The sequence below is a fragment of the Corvus kubaryi genome, unplaced genomic scaffold (assembly GCF_017639235.1).
Source record: "Corvus kubaryi isolate FWS band 111438036 unplaced genomic scaffold, C.kubaryi_AGA036_p1.0 66, whole genome shotgun sequence".
Taxonomy (NCBI): Eukaryota; Metazoa; Chordata; class Aves; order Passeriformes; family Corvidae; genus Corvus; species Corvus kubaryi.
This window is the reverse complement of record NW_024582054.1, coordinates 22738859-22763199: the sequence shown is the minus strand read 5'-3', so window position 1 is coordinate 22763199 and position 24341 is coordinate 22738859. Positions and strand designations below refer to the sequence as shown.

General features: G+C 41.8%; 1 long non-coding RNA gene across 1 annotated transcript in view; it reads left to right on the top strand.

Moving 5' to 3' along the window:
• Positions 1-809: 809 nt before the first annotated feature.
• Positions 810-24341, top strand: part of LOC121674196 — a 32106-nt gene continuing 8574 nt past the window's right edge. The window contains exons 1-2 of the long non-coding RNA XR_006019492.1: positions 810-949; positions 20829-20906. This is a non-coding gene — a long non-coding RNA (uncharacterized LOC121674196). The remainder of the gene's footprint in view (positions 950-20828; positions 20907-24341) is intronic.

Here is a 24341-nt window from a genome sequence, read left to right as displayed (position 1 = left end):
GTGCTTTTAGATCACTAATTTTGTAGAGGAAAATGGGAAATCATAGCTTATCTCTGCCTGCAGACACCAGGCCATGCTAAAGCATGACATAGTTCTCAGTTAGAGATACAGTAACACTTTTTATAGTTTTGTAATACAGGGGAAAAAAAACCAGTTCCCAGGAAGTATTATACATCCCTCAGTGTAAGAGAAAAGACACGTTACCAGTAAGTGTGTGTGTGCATAGATTTACCCTAACATTTAGATACACATCAAACTGCCCCAGACAGCTGAATGCATTTGCTCATTCATTAAATTTATGCTTATATATAATGAAATTACTAGCTTTGTAGAGAAAATATTTTGAGTAAGAAAGCAAGTGCTTAGACACAATTTTTTCATGATAGTATTATTCGTCATACTTTAAGCTTCAGCAGACTACACTTTTTTACTCTTAATTATTTCGGGCATAATTCTGACTGGCAAACAGAGAAGCTGACCTTTCCCCTAAAGGAGAAAAGGATGGACACTGTAAAGAGCTGAGGGGACAAGCATGCACAGACTGCTCGGTCAGACACTGGACAATATGAGTTTGAGACAGTAGGACTTACATGCTTAAAGTTAAGCATGTGCTTAATTATTTTTATGGGATCAGATCCTGAGAACTGAACAGCTGATCCAATCCCTCAGCCTGGTCACAGCTATGGGTCACCTCTGTCATTTGGGATAGGATCATTCTCATGTGCTCAGGCGGGAATTTGTTCAGGAGATGTAGGAGGATTACCCTTCAGCATAGCCAAAACCCTTGAGCTGCAGGTTCAGGACACACATTCAAGGACATTCACCCTGTCAGGGCTTCTCTCCACCACATAACGAATCTGTGGGGACAGCAAACCCTAAGATATCACCTCTGCTGCTTTTACTACTTACTGCTGAGTGCTGTGTGTATTTCTCAATGACAAGTCAAAAGGTACGTGGGAATATTTCTAGGTACAAAATATATTCATTTTCATACTTATAAATATGGATGTGGTTATATTTTATATATGTGTGTACAGACACTAAAATGGAAAATGTCTAGTGCAAATTAATTCGTTTGCATCTGTGGATTTGAAATATCAGCAAAATATCATTTCTAGCAATTATTTTTAGCTACAGGTAAATGATAGAGGACTGGCTGCTTCAGCAGCTTGTATCTGTTTATTAATTACAAGAATGCAAAAAATTGACAAAAACAATTGAGATTTCTTTCATGGCATTGTGAATCTCAGGACAATATCCTGCAGAATTAGTCAGTAATTCTCCACTTGGAGTCCATGAGAAACCTGACAAAAATCAACTGCAATGGATGCTTCTGCAGCATTCGGGTCTGGTCTGCCATTTCAGGAACATAACAAGTTCATGGGGAATCTGTCTTACTTAATAGTTAGAAAAATTAGGAACTGTCCTAGTCTGCAAGACCTAGGAAGAAAAACAGCATGATCAAATAGAGATGTTGACTTTTCTGGAAGGAACACACTATCCAAAGTTCAAAGTAGGCTCATGTGGAGATAATCAATCACTATACTAATAGCAGCACCAAAGAGATGTGATTTACAAGGCTGCAGCTTTGGCCAGAGAAGTTATAATGAGTGATCTTCCAAAAGTTACATCTTAACCTCATGGCCTGGCAGATCTCACCCCAAAGTCCCAACAAGTTCAGCCCCACACAAGGAGACATTTTGACCAGTATTTCTAGCTCTCGTCAGAGAAAGGATGGGTTTTGTGGATAACGCTTCAGTGCTGGTGAAACACGTAGATGGGCATTGAGTTCCCTTGGTAACATTCGGCTCAAGACAAATTCCGTGGCATTCGCTCTTTCTGCCTCAGAAAGAAAATCCTCTTTCAAGGCTGATATATCCATTCTGTGGTCCTCCTCCCACAGTGGTGCACCTGTATTTACAGCAAAGTAAATGTTTATAATGCAAAAAAATGTGACAAGCTCATTGAAGAAACAAGGAGTCTCCTTTGTTTCATGTCACTGGCTTTACTGGTGCTTTGTCACTAAGTTTGTCAGCTGTATGACACCTGGAGCAAAAGCTGCTTGGGATAGTCAGGTTGTCTTTGGTCTCTCTAGGATGTACTGGGCACACATGAAGAGCTCTCTATCAGGGCTAAAAGGAGAGGAACAACACTATCAGAGTAACACAGTATTGAAATTTCTAGTATCACTATTTTTTCCTAGAAGAGGAAAATTGTTCACAGTAACTGGAAGTGTCTGTGTAGTAAGACATCAGGTCTTAAAACCAACAAAAGTGACTGGCTTTTTAGCCACAGATATCACACAGAAACCAAAGGTATATTTACAGTGACAACACTAACACTGTAGACGTGCTTCCACCAGTTGTGACTCTTGGTCACTCAGTGATCATAAGACCCACTTCAATGGCACCAGCACCTGAACTAATTAGCTGTCAGTGGCACAGTGCTAATAGAGCTGGAACCTTTGCAAGGTGCTGCACTTCACAGTGTGGATACAGGAGAATGCCTGGAGATCAAGCCCCATGTGACACTGTGCAGTGCCAACCTGACTCAAAGGATTAATCAAAGGTCATGGAGGAGAAAAGTGACAAATCCAGGATGGGAAACACAGATTTCACAAATTCTCATCCTGCATTTAATTCTCTGTCCCTTCAAGGAGTTAAAGAATTTAAGTGAACAGGTTAATGTGTGGTGATGTGTGGGTAGATTTGCTCCACTGAAGACATTTTTGATTTACAAAAGAGGAGTTGACACCGAAAAAAATCACATCCCACAATCACTGCATTATATGGGTTAAAGCAAAAATGGTTTTGGAGATGCGCATTTGCCTTCTAGGGCATCCACAGTGCAGCATAAAGGGGGCAGAGGATAGAAAGAACAGGAGGAAAGGCTGAACTAAGAGAAGGGTAAATTGTGCTCTGCTTAAACAACATTACAAAAATTATCAGAAAGGCATATCTATATTCCAGGCAACCTAGAGCAGTCAACTTAGTTTATATAGCTGATCAGGAGCACTTGATTGTCTATTATATGATTTAACAGATCTGATTATGTACAATCTTATTCTAAATATATAGAGATATATGTGTGCATGTATCTCTATATGTATATTGAGAGAATAATAAAAGACATTTTTAACCATCTGTTTCAAGCAATGCATCTGTATCAGACACTAGCAAAATGAAGAGGAAGAGAAGAAAAGAATGGGAAAAGAAATTTTTCTCTCCCTCAACTCCCAATCTTTAATTGCGATACACAGGTAAATAAGGAGACAGGCAGACGAGTAGGCAGAAGGGCACAGATAAAAGGGCATGTATGTTCAAAGGAAACATAATTACCTGCTATTCCCTTGCTCTCTGGAAAAAAGTTCAGAGTTTCAATACTGACAGAAGCTAAAAATTGATCCATAGAAAAATGTTCACTTCACTAGAGGCTGCAAAAGAGCCTTAGCAACTGACACAGAGGAAAGTTGTTCTGAATTCCTTCAGGCAGGTTGGAAGGCAGCTCTGACTTGAATAACGCAAGAGGCCTTTGAGGCATACAGATGCCCTCCTTTCTGAAAAGTTTTTCTTGGAAAGCAAACTTCCTCCTCTCAACTCACTCTTGGCAGAGAGGATTGCAGTCCAGACTTGCTGTGCACGTTATTTCCTTCCAGTATCAGTGGACACAGCTCAACAAAAGTTAATGGCTCTTTACTGCTTAGAGCTTTTTCTATCAAACACAAGTAAGCACCCAATCTGCCCCTTCTCTCCTTCCATTCTTCTTAATCTCTGTTCCCTGGCCATCCTAGCTAAATTCTCCTTCTCTACTCTGCATTCAGACAAGCTCAGCCTGAGAAAATTAAATATTTATTCCTTTCCAAGACCTGTCCCCTTGTAACATGAAGGATGCAAGCACATCTGGAGGTGAACAGACTACAGACTTTCATCTCTGCAGTGTAACATGTGGTATTAATCCTTCTGTCCCCTCCCCCTAAATCTCTCTTTGGAGAGAGGGAATAGCTCTTTCCCCATGTTTCAACAACACCCAGCAAGCTGAAATCCCAGCAGAGTCTTTGGGTGTATTTTGAAAATTCCATTGGCTGGATTGGTAGACCCAAGGTTGTGACAGAGCGTGCAGTCAGCAGGGCTCTGCTAGCCCTGGATGTGCTCCTACTGCTCTTCCTCTGCTCCAGCTCAGCACCAAGCTTCTCCAACTAGTTTTCAGTGTTCAGGGACTACTTCTATAAGGCAGTATTAGAGGTTCTTCTCTGTCATCATCTTCAGCCATGTCCATATTTTCTTTAGAGCAATAATTAAAACAACATATTCAGCAGCTGGGTTATTTTTTCCCCAGATTTAATCTGTTCAGGCTCTGATTTACATATTAAAAGCACTAATTAGCCCCTCAGAGTGTCTGAGCACGGATAGTGCAATAACTGGTCATGTAGTCACTGGAGACCACTCCCTAGTGCTTTTGGTAAGATCTCATGTATACAGCCTCAGTCTCTGGATGGCAGGAATGGCCATGTGTAGAGGGTTGTCTGCTTTGTTTCATAGCATTGAGGGACCGTAGTGCCGGATTGCTTCATTCTTGCATTTTTTCTTCTCTTTGAAGTGTTGTGTTTGATCTGTCTGCTTGTCTGTCAGGTTTTCCCCCTCCCCCATTCCCCATTGCGTCATGTGCAAGAGCCTGCGAGAGGACGGACCGCCTTTGGCCAATGCTGGTGCAGAAAATTCCAATCCAATCAAAGGCACAATGGCCTTTTCTCTCAGCTTTGATGCAGCATTTAAATAAACAAGAACTGTGCTTTCAAAAAGAAAAAAATTCAATAACCCTCTGAGCCATTCTTCTGGCTAAGGATATTCGAAGGAATCGTTTAATTTTCTTTGCATGTTTAGAAGTCACCTACAAAATTGCTCAGTGGTCTGGAAGCAATGTTGCATAGCCCCAGGTGAGAGGTCTGAGACTGAATCCTGATTGAGCTTGTTTCCAAAGCTGCCAGAAGCTATGAAGCCTCCAGAGTGGGAAGAAAGGCTCTCCAAACCCAAGTAACAGAGTTTTGATACTCAGCTTCTTCCTGGAAACGTGTAAAGGCAAGACAAGCACCTCACCCCCAGCAATCACTGTGAATACCCCATGTTTTTGGAAGACGCAGAAGGTCCCATTACTCTGGAAAAGGTACAAGGCTTGTTTCCTTGTATGAGATGCTGCGACACGAACGTGATGCTTTTTGCTCGGGCACTGGGAGCTGGTATCACCACATAGCACTGAACTGCAGTGCCTTATGGCACCTGGCCTCTTGGAGGGATATTTGCACCGTGTTTCATCAGTAAATTCCTTTGGGAAACACAACAGAGCAATTGGGCACCAGGCAGGGGCACTTCCCCCTCTTCTGAAGAAGTTGTGCCATGGATCAGGTTTTTTTGAACCGAGGCTAGGGAGGAAGAAAGAACGAACCACCTAAATCTGTGCCAAGGGGCTCAAGAGGAAATGAAATTCTGCCCATTGCTCCACTCATGCATTTTAAATAATCTTACATGAATATGCTAACTCCATCACCTTGCAAACAAGGCAAATGATTTTCAGAACAAGGGACACTTGAACATTAGTTTCAGCAAGACTTACAGAGTCATAGAACCATTAAGGTTGTAAAAGACCCCCAAGATCATTGAGTCCAGCTAGGAAAGGGATTACTGGACAATATTCTCCTCATTCTGTTTGCTACCTGACCAGATAAAACAAGTGTTATTGTTCTGGTCCCCTAAAGCAGTTAAGTCAATATGAATGGGACTCCTGGGCACTAGAGCCACACAGTGCTCAGCGCAGCAATGTTACAAGCCAGGGGAAGGTGGCATTTAGGCAGATGGGAGCAAGCCTGGGAAAAAGAGAACAGGAAAAATGAGTATTCCTTGAAGTTGTTGTCCTGAATGAAATTTAGGGCTGTGATTCAAGTAATGATTTTTGTGCAATTATGTTTCTTTGCCTAAAAGAGCCTAAAGCCTACAAGGAGTTGGAATACCATAGAGAAAAAATGCAGATGGCATCTACATAAGTACCAGAGGGTTTGGCCAAAAACCAAGGGGAAATTGTCTTGGATGTGCCACCATCTTTGCTAACTATTTGCTCCATAACAACACTATACTTTTCCAAAACTCCCATTTCAGAACAGGTTTTTTTAAAAGCTTGAATTCCACTGTTACCAGGAGCCAAAGCTGCAAGGGAGCCCAGGAGACTATAAAACTATAGCTTCTAAAACTGTTGACTTCTCTTCAAGTTAAAGAGGGGAAATCACAGAGCGGGATGTAGGTCTGGTGACACAACTGTGTAAACCGCCCCCTGCTTCCAACAGAGGCAGATACCTCTGACATATTTAGAAACTTCATGCAAAGAAAATGAATCAACAAAATCCGTTTGATTTACACTGTAGGCTCCCTGAGGCTGCCAGAACAGACCCTCTGTCTACTGAGGGGAGGGAGCTGCTTGACTAATGCCAGCTCTTGTGAGATGCCTCTCCAACCTTTAAATGGGTTGGGAATGCTCAGAGACACACTATTCTGATTAGTAGCTTTGAAATTACAACTGCTTGTGCAAACGCCATCATCCACAGTGTGTGCCTCAGTGATTTCAGTAAGAAAGTCCCAGTCACAACTGGCCATAGCCCACAAAGAAGAAGAATATGATTGTATTTAGGAACTCCTCCTTCAGGACAGAGTAAATATTGTCTTGGATAGATGAGAGCTGATGAGGGTTTTCCAAGAAAAACCTACAGTTTTGCTGTCACATCCCTGTAAAGCAGTAGCTCAGAGACCTCTAGAGGAGAGACGACCTTCAGTCCTCAAAGGGCATAATTTCTTACTCAAATTTCCTTCTAAAGATGTCTTCAGAATTATTTGTCAGCTCCTCTGATAATCCAGGCAGCTAATTTTCCCAGATTTCTCAGTAACTGAAGCCATGTGTTTTGCTTTGATACAAGTTCTATCGAATTAAAAGATTTCTCAAGAAACATAATTATAGCCAATATTTACTGTTAACTAGAGAACAGCTGAAAGTTAGAGTTTTTAGTATGTGCATTCAGTTTGTATTGGTCTGCTAGAGTCATAGGTCAGAGGGTTCTGTATAGCCAATGCTATTTGCTGGTGCAAAGACTCCAGGAAGCAGAATCATAGAATCACAGAATGGCTTGGGTTGAAAGGGACTTGAAAGACCATCTAGTTCCAATCTTACTGCCATAGGCAAGGACATCTTCCACTAGACCAGGTTGCTCAGGGTCCCATCCAATAATAAAAAAATATCTTTTTTTTTTTAAAAAAAGCACCTTTGTGCTTCTCTGATGCACCTGCCTTAGAAGCTCATGGTCTCATGCTTCCTCCTTCCTGTCCTTCTCACGCTTTTATCACCTCCAGCTATCAAATGAGATATCACCTCCGTTTGCAGCCCACTTAAATAACTTCTCCACTTCTTTCCTGCTCTTTAGATCTTTCTGCTGTCACTCTACCAACATCTTCTCTTCTTCCCTCTGATTTCCCAGATAGAATATATCTGGACTTTCTCTTGTTTCTCTATTTCAAGTCTCTGCAATCTCAGTGTTCATTTTCAGTGTCCAGATGCTTTGTGAGACTCAGCCTTATTCCTAGCCTTTTTTTGTTTTTTTTTTTTTTTTTTTTTTTTTTTTTTTTGACTTTTGATAAAAAAGAGTTATTTTTGAGAGCAAAATCTATTTCCCATTGCCAAGGTGCCACAGCAAGCTCTCCTTTCGTGCTGTGCATCAGGTCATCATTCTTGGGGTACTGTTTTTTGTAAGCACATTATGAGTGTGTAACTTTGAGAGGGGTAGGGGACAGAAGCTCATTAAAAGCTTCTGTGGTGCCCAGTGCAGAAGTAGGAATCATCAAGCTTCACTTTATAGCCATCCTTTCAGTCTCCCTAAACTGGCAAAGCAAAACTCAGCTGCCACCATCAAAGCCACACAAATTCTTGCCTTAAAACAATGGTGTAAATTCTCAGCTGACTCACAAACTGTATCAATCAGACTCACTGCAAAGTATCTACATCAGCCACCACTGTCTTGGCAGAGCTGGCCTGACTGTGATGTTTGTGGTCAAGTAAGACCATCTGAGCATCCTGTGATGTGAACTGGGCTGGGAATATTTCCCCAACAAATCAGCTCTGTGGACTCACAACCTTCTCTAGATCTCCAGAACTGTTTCTCCATGAAATTTTCTCTTTGCTGTATTAGTGGAAGTTCATGTGCATCCGAAGCTGGGATAAGTAAGACCTTAAATCCCATCACCTGTTTGTAGTCCCATCCTGAAGAACACAAGGCTTTCCTTCAATTGCTTACTGCAGTTACACGCAGCATATGTGGAATTTTCTTAAAATAAAACTTAGCCTTAACCACTACCACTGCTAATTGCTGGTTAAGACACAGCCTTGTGCTGATGACCAGAGCGAGTATCCTGTTCTCCATGCTGTTTCAAGGTCTGCAGTCTGGATTGTGCTCGTCAGTGAGCTCACAGTGTATCTCTTACCAAGCAGGCCAAAGTCCACACTGACACATTTTGGTAACAGAAAGATGTTGCTGAAAATAATTGGGCCTGGCAGCACTTAATTGTTTTCCTAAACCAGTCCATTAGTTCCAAAGCTCACTGAGTGTTTGGTTGCTCTGTAAACCAGCCACATGCCTAGATATTGTGCCCAATTCATCTGGAATGAATTTGATTTAACAATGTATATTTGCAACAAGCTGCTTCTGTTAAAAAAAAAATCCTTTGTTTTATCCCAGTTACACCTTTTTCCCTTTCTCTCAGCTGTGTGGCTGCCAGTGCCCACAGGTATTCCTCAGGGATGTGGCAGGAGACAACAGAACAACTGGCTTCTTGACAAGGGAGAGGTGGCTTGCCAACTGCTACGCATTGACTGGAGTGTGTGCTTGGCTCTGGGAGGCAAACGCTGCTGCAATATGCTCTCCCTGGAGAAATCCACCCTCAAAAATCATGACTTTTGCTGAAATATTCAGAGATTTCACTACGCTTTTAAAGCATGGAAGTTGAGCACCAGAAGAATCAGATAAAAAGTATGCATTTAAGTTGCTGGAAACAGTAATACTGCGCTTCCTCCCAACACTATTTCTGCAGGTCTTGAGTTGGTTTTCTCTGCATTGAACCCCCCATCACCAGAAACTGCACAGACAAGGCAGATCCAGGGTCTGGGGGAACGCTGTCTCCTGCTTGGGTTTAAAACATTCTCTCCTTGAAAGAATTAAGATTCTCCATTCAAAGAAGTTTGCAGAGATGTGCAAATGCTGTTACTGTTGCTTTGCTGGATGCTTCCCACCCATAAGTTCAGTCACCTGTAAGTTAACATTACACTTCCACGCAGACTCAAGACGTGCAAACAGGCACATCCTCTCTAACCTGGAACATGGAATTAATGGTGTTAGAGATGTCTGATTTAGTCCAGTGACCACAGTCATTAGGCTGTGGGTAGCACAGATACCCTGATGTAACTGCAAGCTCACCACTTGACTGGAAGAAGAGAAATCCAAGCTAGTTACTACCTTGAGTTATTTCTCCAAAAGGAGCTATGGTTACAGTGATTCCTAATAACCTTCAGCATTGAAACAGACAGAATCTACCTACATGAAAGAGGTTGAAGAACAGAAGAACGCAAACTCTGGGTAGCATTCTTGCATCTCAAGAGCACTATGTTTCAGCAGCAGGGATGCACAGGCTTTACTCATCGCCTCTATGACCTTGAGAACAAAATAGAGGAAACTAGATTTAGTTTTTCACTCAAGGGAACACTAAATTCAGTGTCTATTTCTCCCCAGCCTACTTCACCTTGCACTTTTAGATGGAAGTATTGGTCAGAAAAAGCAAAACTACTGCATTAGTGAGAACCTAAAAGAATTAAATTATTTCATGTATTATGCCTCATGAGACATCAGCAACTTTTAATCAGCATGTGAGATATTTCTTTGCACTTGCTAACTAGTTTGGGAGGAAGGAAGCTGGATTTAAATACAACCAAGTTCAGCCTGCCCAGCCTTAACTTCTGAGCAGTGTTACCAACCCCTCCCAGTCAATGATCAAGGAGTTTTGCTAAATTGTCTGCTCCAAATCCTACGTCCTCCAAACAGCCCCCACTTTCCTTCCAGCAGACAAAGTCTGGAGTGGGGAGTTTGCTTCCATCTTTTGGCTTACACCATAGCCAAAAGAGACAGTATGGAGCACACACCACCTCCAGGCACCAAAAGTCCCCATTTCTATGCAACATGGGACTGGAGCAGAAAGGGGTTGGCTTTTCATGATTTTTCCAAAATTTCCTTGTGAGGAAGGGGGATGAGAGTGCTGGCACACAGTTATCCTCTTGGAGCATTTTATCCTTTTGCAAAGCCCTCCCCAAGCTGTGCATGATCCAGCCCTCCAGGACAGCTCACATTTCTGACCAGATTGTGCACAAGGTTCCAGCAACCGCCTGGAAAGTCACTCCAGCAATTAAGTGCTGGTAGATTTTTTTTTTAAATACGAAGGATATGGCCCACTGTGCAGGGTATTGCAGCCACCCTCCCTGTCAGGCCGTTTCACAGTAGTATTGTGGCGCCATGGAGAGGAGCTAATTGGATTTGTTGTCACCTCCCGAAGCTGCCAGGAGCTCACGTCTGCTCTGGTTACAGATGAAGACATCACGGTGACAGGCTTAGAGATGGCTCAGCTGGCATCCTAGGGCCACTAATAGAGCCATGTTGATTTAATGTCCGAGTGGAGAGGTGCAGACAAGCTGTTCAAGTTTTCTATTCCAAACAAAGCAGAGATCTGTTATCAGTTGTCTGTAGATCAGTAAATAAACTTCCATGTGGCTCTCACAGCACCTAACCATCGCTACAGAAGAATGACAAAGTATTTTAACATTGAGATGGTACTTTTAAATGAGAGCACTGTCTCTATGGTTTATATTGCCCTCAGGGAAATCAGTTAATTCCTTCATACATAAATTTTACTTAACTATGTAATTATGGATGAATCCTATTAGTCTTTAAATTGCTCACTAGTTAAAAGGTGTGTGTGTGTTTTCTACAGCTCTTTTTTGTGAAATGTACAGATCATCTGTACTTATGAAGATTAAAAGCCTATTTGGGGATTTTTGTTTGGTTGGTTGGTTTTTCTGCTTTTAAGTAAAAGTATAAAATTTATTAGAAGACTCGAGCATAATTTTTTTGCCTTTTCTGTATACTATTATCTGCTCAGAGCACAAAACTGAGCTCAGGCAGCGTTCCCTTTATCCTCAGCACTCTCAATATCTCTGTCAGCACTCACCCTGGCCCCTGGCTGCCTTCACGTGGTATCACCCACCTCTCCGCTGCGCTCCATATTAAGTGATCACTTGTGTCAGTGTGATGAGCGTGTGAAAGACAGCTCAGACACAACAGTGTCCTTTGATACCAATTTTCACAGCTCTGAGCCATGGCTGAAGTACAGCTCTGAGTCACATTTTCTACTTCTCAGCACCCAATGCCACATCAGACTTTCTCCCAGCAGCAGTCATGTCCTATTCATACAATTCAGGCTTAGGTTTCTTCAGAGCACCAGAAGTCCTGCTCTTCCCACAGCCACATTTGCAGCCAGAGTTTCAAAGGAGTGCAGCATCTCCCATCTGCAGTGCCAAAATGAGACCTTTCCCTTGATGACTCGAGGCTAATGGAACAATTTGAATAATCCAATTCTGCCTAAATCTGAAGGCATATATAAAAAAGGTCTGTGGTTGTTAACATTTTTGGTACTTCCACTGGCCCTGTTCTTTCATTGCACAGGTACCCAAAGTCTCATGGAGCCTGAACGGGGCAGTCCCTGCCCAAGTGATGAATGTCCTCAAGAGCAGGAACCACAGTCCTGCAGGCAAGGGTGGGAAGTAGGGGTGTCCATATGCCCTCAAAGATGTTAAAAATGCAGCTATTTGTTGTGGTTTAACCCCAGACAGCAGCCAAGCCCCACACAGCTGCTCGCTCATTCCCTCACCAGTGGGTCTGGGGAGAGAATCAGAAGGGTAAAAGGTAGAAAATTCATGACCTGAGATAAAGACAACTTAATAGGGAAAGCAAGAGCCGTGCACACAGTCAAAGCAAACCAAGGAATTAGGCAGGTGTTCAGCCACCTCCAGGAGAGCAGGGCCCCATCACATGTAATGGTGAAAACAAACACCATCACTCCAAATGTCCCTCCCTTCCTCCTTCTTTCCCCTATTTTATATACTGAGTATGATGCCACATGGTCTGGACTATCCCTTTGGTCAGTTTGGGTCGCCTGTCCTGGCTGTGTATCCCACCAGTCTCCCATGCAGCCCCAGTCTCCTCCCTAGCATGGCAGTACGAAAAGCAGAAAAGGCCTTGGCTCTGTGTAAGCCCTGCTCAGCAATAACAAGAACATCTCTTTAGTATCAACACTGTCTCCAGCACAAATCCAAAACACAGCCCTATACCAGCCACTGGGAAGAAAATTACTCCAGCCAAAACAGCACAGTGTTTCATTTGGTGCTGCTCAGACCATGCACCACAGACCCCAGTCAGATTGTGGAGCTAGTGAGTGGTGGAAGACTGAAGAAGCTCAGAGAAGCAAACACAGGGGAGCTAAATGGTCACCAAAGGAGGGCAAGCACATCTTGCTAGTGAGGATCTGCCTCTTTGCAGAGACAGCTGGGCAATTACTTATCCAATAGACATGTGGAGATAATGGAGAGGCCCACTGGAAAACCATTCTGAAAATTTACATCTGACCTTAAAACATGGTTGTCCTCTGCATGTTGTCTTCTGAGGTGTGGATGGAGCTTCCACATAGCACAATGAAAACAAAGGGAAGCCTTTGACAAACTGACTGCAAGGCCAAGCCAGAAGCTATTTCAAGAATGGTTTTAAGGACATGAGCACAAGTAGGTTTTGATGGCTTTGAAAACTCAGCTGCGTTCCTTCATTTCTAAGGAATGCAGATTGGGATTTTCTGCGGAACAGCACAGAGGGACACTTAAGAGTTGGGTCATGAGGACAGGACAAGCATAGACTCAATCCTCCTCACCCCATGGGCAACTGCTGTCTGAAAGCCTGTGGAAGGTCATCCCCTCCCACAAGCTGACCTCTTACTCTTCCAAACTGCCCTTTTCATGCGGTATTAGAGGCATCTTTTTCTGTCCAGGCAATAAATTTTCATCTTGAACATATCTTCATTTTTCTGGCACAGCAGAAACTGCACTTAGAGAATTTGTCCAAAGAAGGAACACCACTTCCACACCCATTTTTTTCTAAAGGGAAACCTCCTATCAGGTTACCATTTTCAGTAATTTCCACTGACAGTGATAGCCTGGAGAACTTGGACAGATTTTCATTCTCTTCTCTCTATGCTCCAGTTCTACTTCTTTTTGATAATCTCCCCCAAAGCTGTTAGGACAAATGATTCCAGCTTCCTCTACATTTCCTCATATTAAATGAGCTAATTTGTGTATTATAGAGTCAATGAGTAGATTAAACAAAGCCGCTCGGCTGGAGATATGGTGCAGTACTCCAGATTTTTCAGGCTAACCATTTCTTCTGAAAAAATAATACAAAAGGACTTGGACTGAGATCTGGACTAACTGAATTAAGATAATTCTGACTCCCAAGGGCTGTATGGGAAGTTTCCTTTTCTTTTCAGGTATAAAGAAAAAAGAGTGTTAAAAAGAAAATGTTAAGAAAACGACAATTCTAGATATAGTACACAGGAAGAAGGGCAACAGATAGGGCAGGTAAAATTGCTATTTCAGCATCTGCCTACTGGTCTCCACACTACATGTAGACTTAGCTGAGAGAAGAGTTAGCAGCATAAACCTTGGCTAAGAGGGCAATACATTCCACAGTGCTTGGTAAGTAGCAGACTTCAAATTCCCACATTTGTAATGGCCAAAAGCAGTGTGAAAAAACCTCACAAGCAATCTCTGAGCAGCAGGTTTCTCATTACACCTATGTGCTGGCTGCAATCACCTTTTCCAGGGCTGCAGTATGCATCCCAGGTCTATACATCTGTTTGCCGTAGCTTTATTCTTGGAGCTGACCCCATACTCCCAGTGCCACCTGGCTAATTCACCTGGCTGTGTCCAACCAGTCTCTGTGTTGGACAAATGACCAGCACAGTCCCTCACTACAGGGCACACCTTGCCCTCCTTTCATTTGTGTCCACTAAGCCACAGATATCTTAATAGGGAGCAATTAATACCTAGACACTAGCTGCTTGTGTGTGTGGTGGCACAGACTGCACTGGCTCGGTCTGGAATTTGGTTTAAAGCTGAGTAACCAGAAGCCAACTTCATCAGTGAGAAGGCAGGACATGAGGAACATTATCTGAATGAACAAAATGATCCAGTATCATTCCTCATGCTACAGGATAGCACTTCTACATATTTTAAGGAAGGTGAACCCAGTTCATTTCCAGCTTCCCACCTTTTGTTCTGTTAATTAAGCAGGGAAACAAAAGACCATGTGGTCTTCTTTCCTAGCTATGCTGACTATTTTGTTTATCTAGATTAATTTGGTTTTATTTCCAGTGATGTCTGGTTCCAGAGCTCTACTGCATAATGCTGCACACTTGCTCCTCCCTCTTCCTGGGGATTTATCACTCAGGGCTCCCCTAAATTTCTCTTTCCTACTATCTTAAAGGACAGGCATGCTTTGTCAAAACTAGGACAAGTCTAAAAAGAGACTGCTGCTTTTCTACACAGGTAGTTCAAACTAGATTTAATCACAGCAATAGCCAAGTATATTTCATGCATTTACTCCTGCAAGTTCACTGTAGAGCCAGAAGCAACAAAAAGCTGCTGCTTCTCTTCAACAAAAATGAGTTTTCACCTCCGCACATGCTTTTTTCCTCAGGTTTAGCAATTAATGCAGTGTTCACTAGGATAATCCCAGTATATCCGGTAGCCGCTGACTCATTGCTACCCAGCTGCCTCTCCAAACAAGTCAGACCTGTCTGCAAACAATCACAAATGTAGTAGCCAAGAGCTCGCTGTAGTGGCCAGCACTCACAGTGTGCAAGAAGCAGGCTAGGGCAGCTGATCTAAGTGTAAGTGATCATATGCTGAAGTCTTGAATAACAACTACTAATATGAAAATTGTGGGAAAAGAATCCAAGCAGGGCTTAAAAGTGGTGGCAAAACAACACAGTGCTGTGTTATGTGCCCCATTACATTGTTCAAGTGTAGGTCGGTAGATTTTCTTACAATAACAGATGACATAAAAATTGTGTCTTTAGCCAAACCATGTTCAGTAAACTGAAGTTCAGTTTTAAACACTTGTGATTCATCCACCACTGAAATGAAGTCGTTAGTGCCAATGAAGATCAATGTCCAAACAAAGCGAAGCAACATGATACAGCAACATGCCTCAGAACTCAAGGAATACTGCATGCAGGTAGGAAAACAGGAGTGTGTTTTATATATGCTCAACATGGTTACCTGAATCAGTGGCCAAGAGGAGGATGCAGCAAAAGTCCCTGTTCTTACAAGTAATGCCACAAGCTGTCAGTGCCAAAGACCCTGGCTGTGCCTCACATAGACACCAGACACTGAGTCCCTTCTGCCATGAGGAAGAATTAGAAGCTTCTGAATGGGAAGAGTGCCCTTGTTAAGCATCAAAGCCAGTGTATATTGCCCTGGGAGCCTCCTTTTGTCTAGCCACAGGGATTTGATCAGGTCACAACTTGAGCTGTCACAGCACCAACCAGTTCCAGCTCAGATTTCCTGTGCCACAAATGCTTTAACCCTGCCATTGTTGATTATCATCTTTATATAATGGTAGAAATATGCATATATTCTTCATATTTGGAGGCATTAATTCTAAAATGAGTCATCAAATAGTTTATGGCCAAAATAAAAATGTTAGAGCCAGTAACACCGAAAGTGTAAAAGAAACCCCTATCCTACTCTAGATGTTAGTTATTTCTGGAGATCACTTTTAAGCAAAGTTCATTCATGATATTTCATAGTCAGGACTTCTGCGCCAGCATTCACACGCTCACCTCCGAGCCAGGAGTCGTCTTCTATCAGACCCAGCACTGGCACTGCAGTGAAATTTTGGTAAAGTGCTGCACTCACCTTCACAGGGACAACCTGAGGGTTTACTGAGCCTCTCTCAAAAATCTGAAACACTGTGTTTTTCTCTGCCGAGAAGGACACCGGACTCCAAGTCCTGCTGCTCTGAGACCACCTCAATAACTTTGGGAAGGGGACACAGCAAGGCCCTCTGTGGCTAGGAGAGACCCAGGTGTAGCAGCTCCAGCTAAGCTAAGCTTTTGCCTTCGTACTGCTGACATAGTGGAACAGAACAACAAAGGGAAAGGGCAAGGACAAGCCTGGCTGTCCCTCCCTGCTGATCAGCTGCTCATATGGGGACTAGTTCTGATGCCCAGCTGGTTCCTTTCCCTGAAAGCTGAGCAGCACCTGGGGCTTTTTGTCTCTCAAGTTTCATGAGTCCAGCACAGACCTGCCCTTGGTCCTGGTGCTTCCCACCCAGTCTGTGCACTGCTGGGAGTAGCAGGATAAGTCTCTGCATGCCTTTGGCTGCACCAAGGCTACAGATGTGCCTGCACAGACCTCAGCACACCTCCTTTCGCCATGCCCAGCTTTGGTGGAGCTTGCAGAAACATGAAGGATATCCTAATTACACTTTGCTTCTCAGTCAAAAAAGGTGCATTTCAGCTCCATACCTCACAGTCTCTCCTGCTTCATTCAATTGTTCTGCACCTCCAGAATGGGCAACAAACATCCCCAATTAAGTTGAAAGGGAGGCCCTAAGGAACTGCTCAAATTAGTCCTGGCCAGTCTGAGAGGCTGTTCTTGATGTGCAGGCTTTACGTCAAAATCCTTTTACCGATACATGCCCTAAATCTCCACTTAAACATGACTGTGACAGTGTTGTTTCAGTAATGCCACTGCCCTGAGCCTTCTGGTGGTTATTTTGAAGAAAATACTCTCATACTTTTAAAAAGATATATGTGTGTGCATACTATCTAATACATCCACTTTTTCCCAGTGTTAAAAAGAGAAACTTTTGAAACTCAGCTCTAATGACATGGCTATGCAAGCCTCAAAAGACAGACCCTGAATTCATATGCTGACATTTGTATCTGTAACTACAGCCAGTTAGAATAAACAACATACACACACACGATACCCTGATGTTCTTTTCTGTCACCAAAGGCTCCCAGTAACTTCATTTACCTCAACTTTTATTTTATTACTCCTCTCATCCCTCCTTCATATCCACATGTGATCTGGCATCACACTATTCAGTGCCTCCACTTCCCCTCTGCAATGTTGTAGTGTCCAGAGCAATCATTAGAAACCTTTGATCTGTTGAGCAAACAAAAAAAGGTCCAATGCAAAAGGCTTTCTTATGCCTCCACTCTTCAGTGGGTTTCCCTTAGCTCTGGAAAGTGAGTTTGCTTTCAGTAGTACAGATATCCCTGGCAAAGCTCTGTTTTCTGTGCTTTGCTGAACTCCTGAACACAGATGTCCCATTTGTGTTTCATTAGTACATCAGCCTCTCTGAGGCTTTCGACCTCTGCACTAGGCAATAATTACCTGGCGCAGACCCATTCCCTCACCAGCTGGCCTGGGAGCTGCTCTGCTCAGACCAGGGCTCTCTCTGCTGTCAGCCCTTTCCAGTCAACTGGACAGCTCAATCAGCAGAAAATATCAAATATGGTTGTTGTTTAAACTCAGCCAGCATTATTTCTACTTCATCTGACAATGCCTCTCCAAAGTAAGATTATGCTTCCCAAGGTCTAGCCATGAGATGGGAGAGTTAAGATATCTGACAGAGTTTGATGAGTTTGAAGCTCTTTTGCCAGCAGTTTGGGTTAATCGTGTCCTTCCCTTCCTGCAAGTGATGTTGTAGATGCCTCCCTCTCCCAGGCCCAATGACTATTTAATTATTTGTACAAAGTGGAACAGCTCCGAGGAGAGCAAGAGAGGGCAGCTGAGCCTGACTCTAGCCTGGGGCTGAGGGCACTTGCCTGGGATGTAAATAGGCAGTTTGCCTCTGTTACAAGTTTTTGTCCCCTCCCACATGTGTATTCAGGGTAAGGGGGATAGTTTTGCTTTTTCAAGGGAGTTGCAGACTCGCCTCATCACACAAATTAAAGTCTTGGAGTTGCTCCCAAGCAATCCTTGCTTGCTGCACCAGAAACTACACACCACAGCAAAGGGAAACCCTGAGCCCAAACCAGAGCATCGCTGGCCTCCCTGTCATGCTTATGGCACAGCAGCCCTCGCTTTAAGGGTTCTACTACATGTACCCAGGGAACTTCTAGGAGCTAGGATTAAGAATCATTTTTTATTCAAGAGCCATCATGTTTTCTGCAACAGGATAGTGTAGCTTAAGAGACAGGAACAGATGAAAAGATGGAGTAGGTGACACAGAGTCACAGAAAAATCTACATTCCCAAGATATGTTCCCAGAACATTTTAGAGAATATGAGACTGAGAAGCATCCAAAACCAGAATGAGAACCATGGCTGAAAGGGGAAAAGATAAACAAGAATAAAAGCAGTGGAGCTGACTGGAGACTCTGCTCAAAGAGTACAGTCAGGCACATCTTCTATTCAGTTGGAAGGAATAACAAGGCATGGTACTTTCTGACTTGCATGATAGCAGCACTGCAGGAAGTTTCTACATGAGCTGAAAAGTTCTGGGGAATTCCTAGTTCTTGTTTCACTCAGCAAATCCACTGCTATCCATAGAAGCAAAGGGAAGTTTCATGGATTCAAAGATAACTGCTAAAAGAAGGCAAAAAATATGGTTCATGATGGTGATCCAACAGGAGAGAGGTATTGGAGGCCAGGTGGTCAGGTGATTTCTGCTGAGGTTCTGCTGTGTGCAGTAGCTAATGCCACACAGTTTAAAGAAGATTTTACTTCAGGTAAAGGAGCAGGAACTACTGCCTTGCTCAGTGACTGCTGTGGGCTCTAAATTTTAATATTAAAAAAGATGGAAGCATTCTAAAATAAAAAGTGAATCCTTTATTTACAGGAATATATATGGTGTTTATGTGTTTATTCTCAAAAGCAGGAAGGTAGAAATAAGCCAGAGGAACAAGAGGGTAGAGTGAGTGATGGATAACATGATCTAGTCAAACTAATTGAAAAATGGTAGGGTGAGATTTATAATTGAAATACCGATATTGATGAGTTCAATCTGTACAGTATAAGAACAACAATAATATTTAGCAATGATGCAGCACTTTTCATCTTTAGAGCTCATTAACTAATTAATCTTCACAACACCCGTGAGAGGCAGGTAAGCATTATTATTATTAGACCATAAGAAAGATAAATCCACAACAGAAGCAGAGGAAGGTGGAATTAAGAGCTAGAAGTGACTTTGTGAGGGAGAGGAGGGTGGAAAATAATTCCCTTGTTTAGTCGCAGCAAGGGGCAATTCCATTACCAGAGGAAGGTGGCCTGGCACAAGAAATATTCATATAGGAGATCCATCCTTTATTCCACACCAGAGTAAAAGGCACAAAAGGTGAGGCAGGAACTCAATCAGTGAAGTAAAATTCGTAAAAGGAGAATAAGGTGAGTCAAAAGGTGGCAGAATGAGTTAATGCAAGCCAAGACTGGCAAAGGGCAACAAGACTCTGAAACCTTGAAATCTACTGCCAAAGCAGTGCTATTTCATGCTGGAACTGAGCTATTGGACTGAATTTGAGTAGGAAAAATAATAACAAGGACTGTGTTTGTAGACGCTGAAGAATTAGCAAAGGCCTTGTTGATAAAGCTAGTGATAAAACACAGGAACTTGGCTATGCTGAATGGCAGTCTGGCAGCAGGCTCCGATTACAGAAATCCCATATATTAAAATGAGATAATTCTTGACACTTAATTCTCTTATTCTCTCCTATTCTGTGTGAGAGAAAACAGAAATATTGAAGGGAAAAAAATAGGAAGCAGGCATAATAGTAATCTCACAAAGAAGGTAGGAGCTTGTGTGGGCAAGATTGGAAGAGTCCTAGATGAAACTGTTTGAGATTTGTCTTGATTTTTGTGTCTTGCACTGGAGGCCTTGTATTTTAGAAGTCAGAGCATGCACAGATTCAGTCAGAAGTAACAAAAATGTGCAATGCATAGAAATTTTGCCTGAGATCTGCCCAATTTTGGCAGTTAAAAAAAAAAAGAAAAAAAATCACAAAATTGTTTGGCCAATTTGAAGGCATTTGTCCCTGTTATTTCGCTGCACTTTCCTGTCAGTAACCTGGATATAGATCCAAATCTAACTTGAAGTTTAACTTGATGTGTTCTTGTGTGCCTACAACTTAGCAGTCATATTATTTTAAAACACAGAGATTCTCAAACTTACAAATGCATATTTGCTGAGGCCAGGATTTCTGTTATAAACAAACCAGAGAGCTTAAAGACTGACAAATGACCACAAGGATAAGAGGAAATCTAACGAGATAATAGCAGCTCTCTAGAAAGCTTGGCTGTGTTTAGTCTGCAGGTCAAAACAAACTCTGTGATTCCTTAAGATTTTCTACCAAAGCAGGAAAACAGTGTGGCTGTGATGAGGAATTCCACAATTACCTATGGAGATAGTTAGGGGTGGAGAGACCTGGGAGACTACAGATTCTCCTTCACATAGGCATCAGGATTGGATTTTTCCAGGTCCTTTTTACACGTTTCTCATTTTAAACCTAGCTGAAGCCTTACATTTGTTTTTTTGATAATGTGTTTAAAAAAAAATTGTATTTTTTTTCTCCAGAGAAAATCTTATGCATATTTAATTGACAAGCAAAACTTATTTCTTGTCACTCTACTTCATGCACACAGGGTTCACCTAAGAATTTTAAGAAAGCAAACCTTTCCCTGGGATGCATCCCAAAGCAGAAGGCCTGACTTGGACCAAAGGTACATATAGCCTTGCAGCAGCCTGCTGGTAAAGAGAACCCCAGAGGTTTTTTCCTTTAGATCTTAGAATTTAGCTCTGGCACTCCTTTAGCTTTTTCTAATTTTTTTGAAGGAAAAAGTGAGATGTTTTGTTTTGAAGCAGAACCGGAGGAACTTCCTCCCCTTCCTCCCCGTGCCTGAGAAGAATCACAGTTGGAGCTGACAATTAGAGGCCCCCATGAATGCTGGAGCCTTCTGCACCTTAAAGGTGCCACCAAGATGCCCACAGTGTTTTTTCAATCCATGTGTTTTCATGGCTATGTCAGAGATGTTACAAACCCTGACACGTGACTTATGCAGCAGTACCACAACTTCACACCAAGCTTGGTCACCCAGGGTGAGAAGCAGCACTCCTGCCCTTCAAATTTGCTGTTTTAAAGGTTCATGGTACTCTCACCACTGTCTGCCTCTCCCGGGGGGGTTATTGTTCTGACCTTGTTTCTTTGAAAGATAAAAAATGCTTAAAAGAACGTTTGCATTTTTCCTTGCAAGAACCGAACTTTGGAAGTGAATCCATCATGAGGAACACTGTGGCACCCTCACTGCAGTTCTGATCCCAGCAGTGTGCACAGTTGTATCCTTGCTGTGCCATGACACCTGCAGAGCAGCTGGAATAGGTTACTGCTACAGCAAGGAGCTGCACAGTAGCAACACTCACAGAATCTGTAATATCCACAAAGCACACTTTTAAAGGGGGGGGAAAAAAGGGAAAATACACTGTCCTGTGTGCACTGGCCCTCTGTGGGACATGGTTTGTTCATTTCTGAACCAAGCATGGGAAAGAAATCTTTCTGCCTTAGTCTAGAATTTCCATGTTTCTTACTCATGATGAAAAAGACTTTTCATTTAATAAGCTTTTTTGCCCTGCATCAGAAATCGCTCTTTCTCCTAAAGAAGGAAGAGTGGGGGCAGGAATTTTCTGTGCTTTTTATTGAGTAAGCCACATGTAGAAAGATCTGAATAATCTTTGGAGGGGAAAAAAAACCAAACCAGGACATGAATTTCAGAGCATGTGCTTTTGTGTTATTCAATATGACTGATAGAGAAGGATAAGGTTGAAGTTCAAGGCAAGTATGGAAAGTAATTTCTCTCTGCACAGTCACAAATAAAATGAGTCACAGCTCTATAGGATTAAATTAATTAAAGATGGATCTTGTGCTTGATGCTAGTTTGATAGAACGTGAGTTTGTAGTGGTTGTATCATGAACATAAGTGGATATCTCTAGTGGCTAGCTAGTACTTTCTTTATACTCATGAGTGTTTACTATAGCACACAAATGCTAACCGGTTTTATCACACAGTCATTATCATATCTTCTTCCCTTTCTCTCTACTCTTCAGGTGTTGCTGCTACAAAATGACTTCATATCAATTAGGAATTCTATTTCCTTCAAGGGGCTACTGAAGGAACAGCCACCTGTAATGCATGCTGTTAGACTTCAGCTGCTCTCTTTCTTTATGATAAGATCAGTATTTTTAAAATCCATGTTCAAAATTGCAAGCATTAGAGGAGTACTTTTCACATTAAAAAAAAAAGAAAAAAATTACACTGTCTCTGGAAAATTTAGCTCTTAGGACACTCAATATATGTTGCAAGAAAAATCTAAAGTGACTTTAAAAAATAAAAAGTTAAAAATATATCAGACTTTCCATGCAGTGTAAAAGTGAAACAGTAGCAATGAAGTACTACGAACTTTCTGCATTGCTGTTGAAAGCAAAGGCATTTCATTAAGCATGGTGTAAAGATGACAACTGCTTATCTAGGGGACAGTGATAAGAAACCAAACCCAAACAAACAACTTTCAAACTACTTATAGGGGGGAGACCTCTAGTTCCTCTGTAATGTCATGAAAAAAAGCTATTTTTTTTTTCTTCACATACATAAAAAATCCATTTGAGAACAAGCATTCCAACTGTACCTTAGCACCAGTTCCTAAGTAACTTAAGGGGATCTGGCATTTGGAAGGTTAATTTTCTTATCAAAACTATACAAAATCCTAATTTTGCAGAGTAGCAATTTGGAAAAAAAAATCAGCAATGGGAAAATGTTGGTTATGCAGCACTAGACATTCAGTACTCAGGGGATCAATTATAAAAACACTCATTCAGCTATTTCTATTCAAATGAACACCTGAAGAGGAGGTCTCAATGGTTTTAAAAGTGTGTGGATATTAGTGGATAAATGTTAGTCCAATAAAAGAGATCATCATCTGCTATTTGTGTGCATTTAAGTTGACACTAAAAAGATCTTTGTGGAATATTGCTGCTTCTTTTTCTTTTTGTGTGTGTGCATCTTTTATCTCATATTCCCTTAACACTTTGTGAACTGAGGAAAATAGACCAAATGAGCTGTTCTTTAAGATTAAAGGGGTAGCATTTAGTTGAACACACCTGAATGTGGAAGGAGTCTATTTTCCTCACACTTATGAATATGTAATGATGTGCTTGGAGGCACAGTCACGAACCCCTAATAAGAATGCACGAGTCTGTGTTTGAAAACAGACACTTGCATTTGCCCTCTGGTCACAGTACATGGGTCATTCTTATTCAAAAATTTATTTGCTTTATTTTTCTATTCCCCCTCCCTTTCCTGCCCACCTCAAAATATTTTCTCATTTCTGGGTTTTGTTTAGAGAAAAATTAAAAAAGGAGGGCTAAATCCCTCCAGAATGGTCAGGATTCAATTAGAGTAAGCTTACTCAGTGATATATACGTTTATTTTTGCAAGTGAAAAACTCCATTGTCTGCTTTGAGGAAGGAGTAATTTTCAGTCTCACAAATACATTTGCTTTAAGATCCTGTTTGCTTTAAAATCCAAAGATTTTGGCAGGATTCGAGAAGAAACAAAAAAAAATCCCACATAGGTGTGTAACACAACATTTTTAAAAGTGAAAATTGGGAATAAGGTAATAGAAATAAAGTGATCTAGACAAGGGATATATTTCATAAATTGCATAAATAATTCAGGAAAGCTACCGCCGAGAAAGAAACAACAAAGCATCATAAATGTTAATACAGGGAGCAATCAGAGTCATGTACCAGGCTACCAGTGTCGAAGGCATGGTATCCAGGTGGGGAAGAACAGGCTGTGGAGATTGGTACCTAATGAAAATATTGCATTTCTCTCAAAATTTCGTTTAAAAAGCTATCAAGGAGCTACTCCAAAATACACCCAGAATTGTTATGGGTTTTTTGCTGCTTTCTAAACAATATAGTAGTTTCAAATTAGACACAAAGAAGAGTTTTTTAAGAGTTTTTAACTCCCTTTCTTCAGTTCTTTCTCACTCCCTCTTTTTTTCGTCAAAGAGCTAGGGAAAAAGAAGGAAAAATAATAAAAAAAGAGAGAGTAAACTTGCAGCACTTTATTCATTATCTGAATTAAAATGATGGAAGAATC